The sequence below is a fragment of the Schistocerca americana genome, chromosome X (genome assembly GCF_021461395.2).
Source record: "Schistocerca americana isolate TAMUIC-IGC-003095 chromosome X, iqSchAmer2.1, whole genome shotgun sequence".
Taxonomy (NCBI): Eukaryota; Metazoa; Arthropoda; class Insecta; order Orthoptera; family Acrididae; genus Schistocerca; species Schistocerca americana.
This window is the reverse complement of record NC_060130.1, coordinates 998125311-998138142: the sequence shown is the minus strand read 5'-3', so window position 1 is coordinate 998138142 and position 12832 is coordinate 998125311.

Here is a 12832-nt window from a genome sequence, read left to right as displayed (position 1 = left end):
CCAACAAATCGAGGGTAGATTGAAGTCTCCAACAATTATAACTGTATGAGTGGGGTACTTATTTGTAATGAGGTTCTAGTTTTCTTTGAAGCATTCAGCTATGATATCATCTGAGTCGGGGGTCGGTAGAAGGTGCCAATTATTATATTGCTACAGCTGTTGAATATAACCTCTGCCCATAGTAATTCGCAGGAACTATCTATTTCAACTTCACTACAAGATAAACTATTACCAACACAAACACACCACCACCTACTTTATTTAATCTATCCTTTTTCAACACGGTTTGCTACTCTGTAAAAATTTCGGCAGAATGTATCTCTGGCTTTAGCCAGCTTTCTGTTCTTATAACGGTTTCAGCTTCAGTGCTTTCTATCATCCAAACAGGACATATGAGCTGCGTCTAGCCATTCACGCGTACCCAGCGTGGTTGACGCATCGCCGCGATATGTCTGTGTGGTGACTCACTATCTAAAAGGTTCTCAACGTTATACTGACGTCACATGGCTATGTGAAATAAGAGCCAAGTCGATCTCTCGGAAATTGTATAGAGTCCCAGAAATAGTTAACGGTCGCTTTTGTAGGACCTTTTAAGACGTCTCAGCTTGTCGGCATGGAAATACTTGTCCTAACAGAACTTGTTTACGAAAATAGCGCAGAATAACGCTGAAAGCATTCCTAATGTGGTACCCCATCCATCATGTGTTACCCTTCTGGCTTTCAACATACACTAACGTTCTCACCACTACGTATAGACTTCTACATCCCAGCACAAAGGATGGAGCATTATGATTGGCTCTTATCGAATTTACCCACCAAATTACTGATGCGCCTGCTATGGAAGCACCATCCACCTTTTGTTTTTCTTTTTGCAGATGAGACTTTCAGTGGCAAAAAACTATTTTACGCAGATCGCCATACCGCACCCCCATATCGTCAAATACGGAAGGACTCTTACTCAACTACACTGCTCTCCCACTGAGGACAGGAGCCTGAATATTAGAGCGCGAAACTGACCTCAAACCCAGCAATATATCACCATGTAACGTGACGATGTAGTAAACATACAATTCATATCCTGTGCCATACAAAATCACCCCTTTTACATCATTCGTACATATACCATGAAGGCAGACAACATGAGCACATGCACCATAGGTACACTCATGGTACTAGGTATTTCCCACGAGGTCAGGTGGTCATCCACTCCCAACGTGTGACCAGAGTGCCCTCAGTAGATGGAAGTCACTCTCAAATCTGTTTTACAAATTCGGGATTGGCTCCCTCCGGCACAAACGCATTACTGTTTCTGGACCCGACCTGTTCACTTGCTTGCTTTTCTACACGCATCTCCAGAGTCTGGTATTACGAAAACATACGTAATTTCGCCTGGTTTGATAGAATGTCATCCCTTTTCGCGGTGCTTCTCGATATCAAGCGCATAGCAATATCGCTTGCATTGCAGTATCGCTCACATGACATAATTCCGAAGATAGACTGGAAATTATTTCTCTAGAAACCCGAAACTTCAGCTAGGTGGAGCGCGCTGTAAGCCATAGAGTAACTACAAACGTATCCCATTTGCTAAGAGCTTTACTTGAAAACTCGAAAAAAAGAGATGAAACTGATATTTCCACTCGCGAATACCAATGTCGGTGATGTAACAGATTCCAAATCACCCCTATAATTTACAAAGTCAACCAAGGCGTTTCTCATGTCTAGAGAATCAACAAACGTGTCTTCCACCCGTCTTTCACCTGCTAGATGCACACACCACAATCGATGTTCCCTCAACTAAATAATTATGTGAAATGTGCAGAGGCAGTCAACCGAACAATTTACATGGGAGGGAATAACGGTCGAGCGCCAGCACATGTCCATACTGAATCTTCTTAAATTTCTACGCGATCACGAAAGCTATCCAACACATACTAACTATTAATTCGCTATTCGGCCGTCTAGAGGACAACATGGTTAAGTCAGTTACATTCCTACACTCCAGCATGCCTCTCCATTTGGACGGCTCCTACCGTAAACAGGAAACGTGAATCACCCCCGCCACAAATCACCAGCACTGCATCCCAAGCATCCCAATCATCATCCTAAGAAATTGGTCACATATATATTTGATTACTATACTTACAATTAAATGTTGCGATTGCGGCCTCAGCTGAACGACATTCTAAGTATCGTAAATACACCCTGCTGACGGCTGTGGCTCTGGAAATAGAAATGTCGGTACCATTCCTATGACTTGACGTACTCTTCCCTTTGCTATCACAGTATTCCACGTCAAATCCAGACCTTCCTTACGACAGGGCATAGTCATTTCCTTTGCTCATGTCGGAATACAAACACATACCTTATAAGCCTGATGCTCAAGGCGAACCTATCATGCACCCCCTAGTACCAAGTATAATACTTCATCAGTAACTGATTGCTGGCGATACGAAATAAAACTGACCGAAAATCAACGATGGGTGGACATGTCTCATAGGCTACCAATGTGTCTTAGAAAGAGAGGCGTAATCGTGTTACAAACAGCTATATGTTAAAAAGAACACAACCATATTACCAACGCAGGTGGTCTTCGTTCTACAGGTGCACACAGGTATCAATTTAAAAGCTGTACCAGCTTTATAAATCTACATATGGCATTACCTGCGAATGACATGGTTTTTGCAAACGAATGTCGTTACCATACAATGAAGGCTTTCACGACCGGATGGTACTGTTGTTGATAATTCTTCCGGGTTATATGGCCGTGGTCCATGGAATACTTCTATTCCTAACGTTTCGTCCAATACTACGTTGGACATCCTCAGTCGGCAGCCATACCTCTGAGGATGTCCAACGTAGTATTGGACGAAACGTTAGGAATAGAAGTATTCCATGGACCACGGCCATATAACCCGGAAGAATTATCAACAACAAATATCGTGATACTGAATATAGACGGTGATCGCCAGAGTGTATATTATAAGATCAGCAGTGCAGTTAGACGTCGCCGACGGTGCACCCTCGTAATAAAATTACCGAATTTAGAAAGTGATTCGGCTAACGAACGTGGTATGAAATCGGTATTTGCAACTCCCTCACACCGCCGCCACTAGATATTTCTCCAGTATTTGTAACGCATTCTATCTTGATGTCATGTCAGAGGTTCTGCGATATATCCACAGAGTTATAGGCGATGACTGATTGAGAAGGATCACAAACAGTAGCAGATGTTGTGCTGATTGAGGTTGTAAGAAATGTACACTATCTTTTCAGATCTCTAGTGCTGCGCTTTCAGCAGAAATGATGTCTATGATTTGGAATCAAGTCTTTCCATTCAACCACATACCTGCATTGGACGCTATGGAGAAGTCCTTTAATGATTACAGCCACTAGTGAATCATATTTCTGGCACTCTCATATCTCGAAATAAGCGACCTATCTCGAACCTATCTGCTACAGTAAAATTCCAACATGGTTTTATGTAGCCCCTATGCTTCCTGCAACTACCCCTCAGAATCTGCCCGACCGTTCAAAAAAAAATGGCTCTGAGCACTATGAGACTTAACTTCTGAGGTCATCAGTCCCCTAGAACTTAGAACTACTTAAACCTAACTAACCTAAGGACATCACACACATCCATGCCCGAGGCAGGATTCGAACCTGCGACCATAGCGGTCGCGCGGTTCCAGACTACAGCGCCTAGAACCGCTCGGCCACTCCGGCCGACTCTGCCCGACCGTCCCTGCAGCTTTGCGCATGTGATCGTTCCAATATAAGTCGAACTGAGTACAAGTCGGAGGAAGCTATACTACCACCTTCTGAAACCCGTGTAGAAACAGGCCACAAAACTGTCTTTTGACCATTCGACGGAAGCGAAGCCTGCTCCTGCAACAAGAGGTAGTATAAAAGACAGTACCGGAACTGGGGGAAGGACGTGGATTTTGCTACTGCATTGTGGTGCTTCTCCAAACTACAAGCACGTACTATCGATCCTCGTCCCTCAGGATCCATTCACATCTATCACCCCAACATTCTATCATCGTTATTCTGTACCATCCACCAGAGGAAAATTACGAACTATAAAAGCTCCACTAACTTCATCCGACAGAGAACTCGGATAAGATTTTTACCACATGTCTCTCCTCCCATAGCCGGCCGAAGTGGCCGTGCGGTTCTAGGCGCTGCAGTCTGGAATCGCGAGACCGCTACGGTCGCAGGTTCGAATCCTGCCGCGGGCATGGATGTGTGTGATGTCCTTAGGTTAGTTCGGTTTAACTAGTTCTAAGTTCTAGGGGACTAATGACCTCAGCAGTTGCGTCCCATAGTGCTCAGAGCCATTTGAACCATTCTCCTCCCATATATCGAAAACAAATACTGCATGCATGCCGTCATCGAGCACATGTGACAATTCTATTAAATATATATACAGATATTGATCCACTGCACAGACCAGCTGAAAGTTTCATCACCTTTGCTGTGGGAGGATGACCGTATCCCACAGAATATACTGTATGTCGCAAGAGACGCTCCCTGTGACCCTGTGCGTTCTTTAAAACATTGTTTTACTTTTGCTGTAACACGCTTTGTACACTACCATACATTTTGTTTTTCCGCCACGACTTCGAGGTCTGTGTCAGGTTCGAAACTGACATTAAAACGTTCTGATCCATTGCCTCTCGCTGAAAACTAGACATCGCACGATGTAAATCATGTTGTTACTGCAGATACCACAACACGCCACACACACAGGATGATTTTAAATAAAAGACAGTTGCAACATAAGGAAACTGGAAGATTTTGGCAGCGTTGTGGAGAGTTTGCAAACTGCTGTCCGAAAGTGCTTGACGACCTCTACGTTTAAACTCACATGTCACAGTGACGTAATAGCTGATGGCTTTGTGTTCCATTTTGATTGATTCCTCATATTGCAACCATGTACACGATCACTGTTTCAGTGCTATCCATCCCCATAAGGTGTTGTTCCTCCACCAAAACTCTTTCTGCAACTCAAACAAGCGATGTCAGTCAATTACAGTATTATGTGCTAACCAACAGCGTACCAGTGGACAGATGGGATGGAAAAGACACCATCACTGTACTCTAATAATAAGCATCACATTTGATAGTGCGAACAATTTTAGCAATTTTACAGTAAATTAAACACCGAGCAGTGATGCGACAGCATGTTTCCCAATTTCAGTATCATAGCTAAATCGCCCCCCTCTCTACTTTGCGAGTATCATTGCGAATTGAGATAGATGACTGTCGAACACATACATCATCAAAGTATACCAGACAGATCTCTACGTATTTCTAACATCTCGAGCATAGTGCATAATTATCTATGCGGATGGGAATCATAGAGCATTCTCGCAGTCTTAGGATAAAATTAGAGACTGAAATTACCCCCCCCCCCCCCCCCCCCACCCAGCACTGTCTATGACCAGCCTGCCCTGCAGCACCGTTACCGATTTAATCTGCAGCTGTCCAGAAGTAGACTGCTACATTCCACATCTCGTGAATAAGTGAAGCTAGCCAAGTTCTCGCCCAGCCAAGTACACAAGATTTCTTCAGATGTGCCCACGCCGAGGAGGCTAAAAGTCCTTATCGGTGTATAGTAACAGATTTGAAAGTGTTGTGATGTAATAGCAGACGGTTAAGAAGAACAAGAAACGGGTGATTTTTATGCATGATGAAGCTCCAGACGAATGTAGTTCGAAGCATTTTACATAAATCAACTACGCTGACAACTCTAAAGTATAGTTTCAGAGTCTAGGATCAGTACCTCGAAAATATTGGTAAGAGAGAACATAAACACATGCAACTCCTAAGGCTACAACGTTCCCCCCTTAAAACGGGCTGTAATGTTAGCTCACTTAAGTTCCTGACCTATCAGTCATGTGGAATGCAGCGTTGTTACTATTCCTATGTAAGAAATATATTTCCAGTTCATGACATACATCCTTCTTGCAGGTTTATTTACGATAAACTATGGTATCAAACCGTAAAACGAGAAAGCTACTTCCTTAAAACAGTGGCTCTGTGTGATACATACACAATATAGCTTTGCGGAGACATATAGCGCCCACTGTTCACATCTGATCACGGTTCAGAAATTATACTATGCCCACATCAGTTCTATATAAAATTATTGTTAGTAACGGAGAATACCTCATACAAGGAAACTGATAAACGCGTAGCGATGGCGTCAGACATGTGAAATTACAAGTCGTGCCGCCACTAACTTTGTAAACAGTACATCTGTCAAACAGATGTATACACAGGGGATTGCAGTGTCTCACAACACCTATCGCTAACTTAGTTATGAAACTTAAGTATCGATTTAACACTTAAGATGCAACAAGGGAATGGAGTACATCGCATAAACCTTCGTTCATTTAGAGGAATGTGTCACGTTTCATCACACGTGAGCTGGATGTCCTCTGATGACCGAGAGGTTTACTGTTAACGATCGCAAGTAGACACTGCTCTAAGACCCACGAGTCTTACCGTATTGTATACGAGTCAAACGCAGGCTATGTCACACAACTGATGCATCCTGACAGAACATCAGACAAGGTTCAAATGGCTCTGAGCACTATGGGACTTAACATCTGTGGTCATCAGTCCCCTAGAACTTAGAACTACTTAAACCTAACTAACCTAAGGACATCACACACATCCATGCCCGAGGCAGGATTCGAACCTGCGACCGTAGCAGTCGCGCGGTTCCGGACTGCGCGCCTAGAACAGCTAGACCACCGCGGCAGGCGAACATCAGACAAGAAATGGTCAAATGACCTGCAGTAACTTCTCTCTCTCTCTCTCTCTCTCTCTCTCTCTCTCTCTCTATCATCAGTCTACCATTAAATCGTAAATCGATCGTTACAACTCCATCTCAACCGACCAATCCATCCACTGTATGTCATCCTTTAATGCATATGCAAGTACGTTTAGAGGCAGATAGTTCTCTGTCTTCCTGAGAAGCGTCAAATACAGTAGTCAGCTCGTGTGTATCACTGTTACCTCAACAGACATCCACAAGGATGCTGCCACGATGGAAAAAAGGTGACTATTTCCCTGCTTCCCTTCGCTTCCATGTCGATGTTTTCTCAGATTCCTCTTGCTGTCGGATGCTTTTTCCCATGTAGAAATTGTTCGGCGCCAAGTGGAAGACACGCAAATGCTCCCTCAATTTCCCCACATTTCGGTGTACATTCCATCAATATACACTCCTGGAAATTGAAATAAGAACACCGTGAATTCATTGTCCCAGGAAGGGGAAACTTTATTGACACATTCCTGGGGTCAGATACATCACATGATCACACTGACAGAACCACAGGCACATAGACACAGGCAACAGAGCATGCACAATGTCGGCACTAGTACAGTGTATATCCACCTTTCGCAGCAATGCAGGCTGCTATTCTCCCATGGAGACGATCGTAGAGATGCTGGATGTAGTCCTGTGGAACGGCTTGCTATGCCATTTCCACCTGGCGCCTCAGTTGGACCAACGTTCGTGCTGGACGTGCAGACCGCGTGAGACGACGCTTCGTCCAGTCCCAAACATGCTCAATGGGGGACAGATCCGGAGATCTTGCTGGCCAGGGTAGTTGACTTACACCTTCTAGAGCACGTTGGGTGGCACGGGATACATGCGGACGTGCATTGTCCTGTTGGAACAGCAAGTTCCCTTGCCGGTCTAGGAATGGTAGAACGATGGGTTCGATGACGGTTTGGATGTACCGTGCACTATTCAGTGTCCCCTCGACGATCACCAGTGGTGTACGGCTAGTGTAGGAGATCGCTCCCCACACCATGATGCCGGGTGTTGGCCCTGTGTGCCTCGGTCGTATGCAGTCCTGATTGTGGCGCTCACCTGCACGGCGCCAAACACGAGTACGAGAATCATCGGCACCAAGGCAGAAGCGACTCTCATCGCTGAAGACGACACGTCTCCATTCGTCCCTCCATTCACGCCTGTCGCGACACCACTGGAGGCGGGCTGCACAATGTTGGGGCGTGAGCGGAAGACGGCCTAACGGTGTGCGGGACCGTAGCCCAGTTTCATGGAGACGGTTGCGAATGGTCCTCGCCGATACCCCAGGAGCAACAGTGTCCCTAATTTGCTGGGAAGTGGCGGTGCGGTCCCCTGCGGCACTGCGTAGGATCCTACGGTCTTGGCGTGCATCCGTGCGTCGCTGCGGTCCGGTCCCAGGTCGACGGGCACGTGCACCTTCCGCCGACCACTGGCGACAACATCGATGTACTGTGGAGACCTCACGCCCCACGTGTTGAGCAATTCGACGGTACGTCCACCCGGCCTCCCGCATGCCCACTATACGCCCTCGCTCAAAGTCCGTCAACTGCACATACGGTTCACGTCCACGCTGTCGCGACATGCTACCAGTGTTAAAGACTGCGATGGAGCTCCGTATGCCACGGCAAACTGGCTGACACTGACGGCGGCGGTGCACAAATGCTGCGCAGCTAGCGCCATTCGACGGCCAACACCGCGGTTCCTGGTGTGTCCGCTGTGCCGTGCGTGTGATCATTGCTTGTACAGCCCTCTCGCAGTGTCCGGAGCAAGTATGGTGGGTCTGACACACCGGTGTCAATGTGTTCTTTTTTCCATTTCCAGGAGTGTATAAGTATTTTCCGCAATTCTATCGATTTTTTTTATGTCGGCAATTTCCGAGAGGTCGACTTGGCTTTTATTTTACATAGCCATGTGATGTCAGCATAGCATTGAGACCCTTTTAGATGGTAAATCGCCAAGCTGACATTTCGTGGCGATGCATCAGCCATGCTGGGTATGCGTGCACAGATAGACGTAGCTCATATGCCACATTAGGATCGCTGGGCAGAAAGCAGCCTGTGCTACTCTGGAACAGATTTCTATAGCGCGATCTGTGACGTCAGTATCCACAGGTACAGGGTCAGAAACGGTAAACACACGTGCTGCCCAGAGGCATTTAGCGTATGGGACTGGTGTAAGCGCGCCCTCGATTTCTGTGACGCCAATATAACACTCAAAGAACTCTAACTGTATACCCGAAAACAGAAGCATCTTTCAACTGATTGCTGTAGGCGGCAAAGGTGTGAGAGTTATGGCTCGTGCTGGCTTGCGTCCGGCGGTGGCTCACAGCGGCATGCGCACTTGGAGAATCGGATATGTTGACGATAGTTCGAAACCGTTTTTACATGCAATGAGTGTTTTTTGCTCTACATTATTTCCAGCTGTTTAAGCGTTGTGCGCTTATTGGCAGAGCGTTATACATGCATTATTTCAGTGATTTACGTGTAGGTGGTGGTGGTGGTGGTGGTTAGTGTTTAACGTCCCGTCGACAACGAGGTCATTAGAGACGGAGCGCAAGCTCGAGTTAGGGAAGGATTGGGAAGGAAATCGGCAGTGCCCTTTCAAAGGAACCATCCCGGCATTTGCCTGAAACGATTTAGGGAAATCACGGAAAACCTAAATCAGGATGGCTGGAGACGGGATTAAACCGTCGTCCTCCCGAATGCGAGTCCAGTGTGCTAACCGCTGCGCCACCTCGCTCGGTCGATTTACGTGTAGTTTGCAGGTCTGCACATCAGTGTAACGCATTATTTCGGTGATTTGCGGGTAGTTTTCAGGTCTGTATGCTGTTTACAGCATTATTTTGACAACTTAAGGCTTGATTTCGTGTCTTCACATCAGTGTACTGCATTATTTATGAGTAGTTTGCATGTCTGTGTGCTGTGTAGTGCATTATTTCAGTAATTTAGGAGTTGTTTGCTTCTCTGCAGAGCATTTAACATGCGTTATTTCGGTGATTGACGAGTAGTTTGCAGGTCTGTAGGCTGTGTGGCATGACCCTAAGCATGTCAGAGCATGTGTTTTGTATCGGTGTAATAAATAAACTATGTGAAATCCGTCCCTAAATGAATTGATCAAAAATAACTATACTCCTTCCTCTCTCCGGCAGCCCAGCACAGGCTGAGTCATTTTCCCGCCGGTTTTCCGCCAGACCGCCATCTAGGACTATTTCACAGGAAGAATTATAGTGCTCTCTTGTGGCAGTACTGTGTACTAGGTCAGTTGGACTCCAGATCTCATGGTGGACATACTGTATGGGGGTACTGCCTAAAATTGTTTAAGTAAAAACTGCCTGCAAGATAAAGAATTATGTCCATCCTATCCACCACAGGCTGAGTCCTTTTCCCACCAATTCCTAGGACCAGGTGACGGTCGGATGACTTAGGTTAGTGGAGGTAGCCCAATTGACCTATCTTCCCCCCAGAATTCTAACTTCCCCGCCAAAAGCAGCTATCTTGGATAACGCTACTTGCGTCATCGTTTGACACCACGGCCGCCATCTCGGATGAGGTCATGCACTGTTGCCAAGTCTACAGGCCGCCATGTTAGATGATGTCATCGCCGCCATGTGGGATACATCTGGCAACAATGGAGAGTGGGGTGTCATGAAGGTTGTCCCACTACTCCTGAACTTCTCTTATCTTAGTGGCCCTTTCGCCATACGTACGTTGGTGGCAGTAGAATCGTTGTGCAACCAGCTTCAAATGCCAGTTCTCTAAATTGTCTCAGTAGTGTGCCTAGAAAAAGAACATCGTTTTCCCTTCAGGGATGCCCATTTGAGTTCCCAAATCATCCTCGAATACTTCCATGTTGTTCGAAACTACGGATAACAAATATAGCAGCCCGCTTCTAAACTGCTTCTATGTCTTCCTTAAATCTGACTTGGTGTGGATCCAACACACTCGAGCAGTATTGAAGAACAGACCCCACTAGTGTGCTATAAGCTGTCTGCTTCACAGATGAACCACACTTTCCTAAAAATCTACCAATAAACCGAGGCCGACCATTCGCCTTCAAACTTCAATCTTTACGGGCTCATTCCATTTCATATCGCTTTGCAACATCGCGCCATGGTTGTTAAACGACGTGTTGTGTCAAGCAGCACACTACTAACGCTGCATTCCAACATTACGGATTTGTTTTCCTTACTGATCTGCATTAACTTACGTTTTTCTGCACTTAGAGCAAGTTTCCAATCATCACAATAACTAGACGTTGTGTCTAAGTCATCTTATGTCCTCCTAAAGGCACTCAACGACGACACTTTGTCGTACAATACAGCATCATTAGCAAACAGCAACAGATTGCTGTCTATCCTATCCCCCAAATCATTTATGTATACAGAAAATAATAGCGTTCCCTATCACACTTCCCTGGGGCACTTCTGACCTTACGTTTGTCCCTAATGAACACTCACCGTCGATGACAACGTACTGGGTTCTATTGTTTAAGCATTCGAGCCACTCACATAGAACCTATTCGTATCCTCGTACCTTTGTTAACAGTCTGCAGTTGGGTACCGTGTCAAATACTTTTCGGAAATCTAGAAATATGAACTCTTCCTGTTGCTCTTCATGTATTGTTCGCAGTGGAAACTATATCATGTGAGATAAGGGCAAGCTGAGCTTTGCACGAGCTTTCTAAAATCGTGCTCATTAGTTAACTGAAGCTTCTCGGTCTCAAGTAAATTTATTACATTTCACCTGTTCGAGAATCCTGTAGCAAACTGATGTTAAGGTTATTGGTCTGTAATTTTGAGGGTCTTTTTCTTGCCCTTCTTAGACATGGGACTCATCTGCACTTTTTTTCCAGTCTATTGGGAGTTTGTGAATTGCGGGACTTGCACTGCTACAAGAAAGTATAACGTGGGCAAAATGGATTGACATTAGTTACGGGACTATTTTCAGAATGAATGTTTGTCATTCTGCAGCGTGATGTGTGCTATTTTCAAACTGCTTTGTAGACTGAATCTGCACGCTGGACTGGCAATCGAACTCGTAATCTTACCTTTCGTGGCCAGTGCTCTAACCGACTGTGCTGTCGGTCTGCAGTAGAGCTTTTGTGAAAAATGTAATGTAAATCAGAGGTACTCGCAGACTTATATATCCGACACTTGGTGCAGAGATTGGAAGTTGACCCTCAACATAAAAAAATATAACACATTTCGTTAAACAAACATTATTATTTGATTACATGACTCCCCAACAATGACTGAAAACAGTCAAACCTAGTAAGTATCTGACAGGATAATAGCTATGTTAAGTGCAGTGACCACATAAAACTAATCGTAGAAATGTCAGACGTCAAGCTGAGATTCATTCGAAGAATGCTGAAGGGCAATCTACCCACGAAGCAGGTAACTTACAAAACCGCCGTTCGATTATACTTGAGTATGGCTCAGTAGTGGCCATTTACGAAGTAGGCTTGATACGAGACATACAGAATACCACAGGAAAAAGCAGCGCATTCCGCCGCGTGTGGTAACCGCGAAAGCTTCACTGATCTCTAGTAATGTTCGCCCCCAACCACCTCTGGCCGTAATAACGGCCTTGACACGCCTGGACATTGCGTCGAACAGAGTTTGGATGGCGTGTACAGGCACAGCTGCCCATGCAGCTTCAACACGATACCACAGTTCATCAAGAGTAGTGACTGGCGTATCGTGACGAGCCAGTTGCTCGGCCACCATTGACCAGACGTTTTCAATTGGTGAGAGATCTGGAGAATGTGCTGGCCAGGGCAGCAGTCGAACATTTTCTGTATCCAGAAAGGCCCGTGCAGGACCTGCAACATGCGGTCGTGCATTATCCTGCTGAAATGTAGGGTTTCGCAGGGATCGAATGAAGGGTAGAGCCACGGGTCGTAACACATCTGAAATGAAAAGTCCACTGTTCAGAGTGCCGTCAATGGGAACAAGAGGTGACCGAGACGTGTAACCAATGGCACCCTATACCATCACGCCGGGTG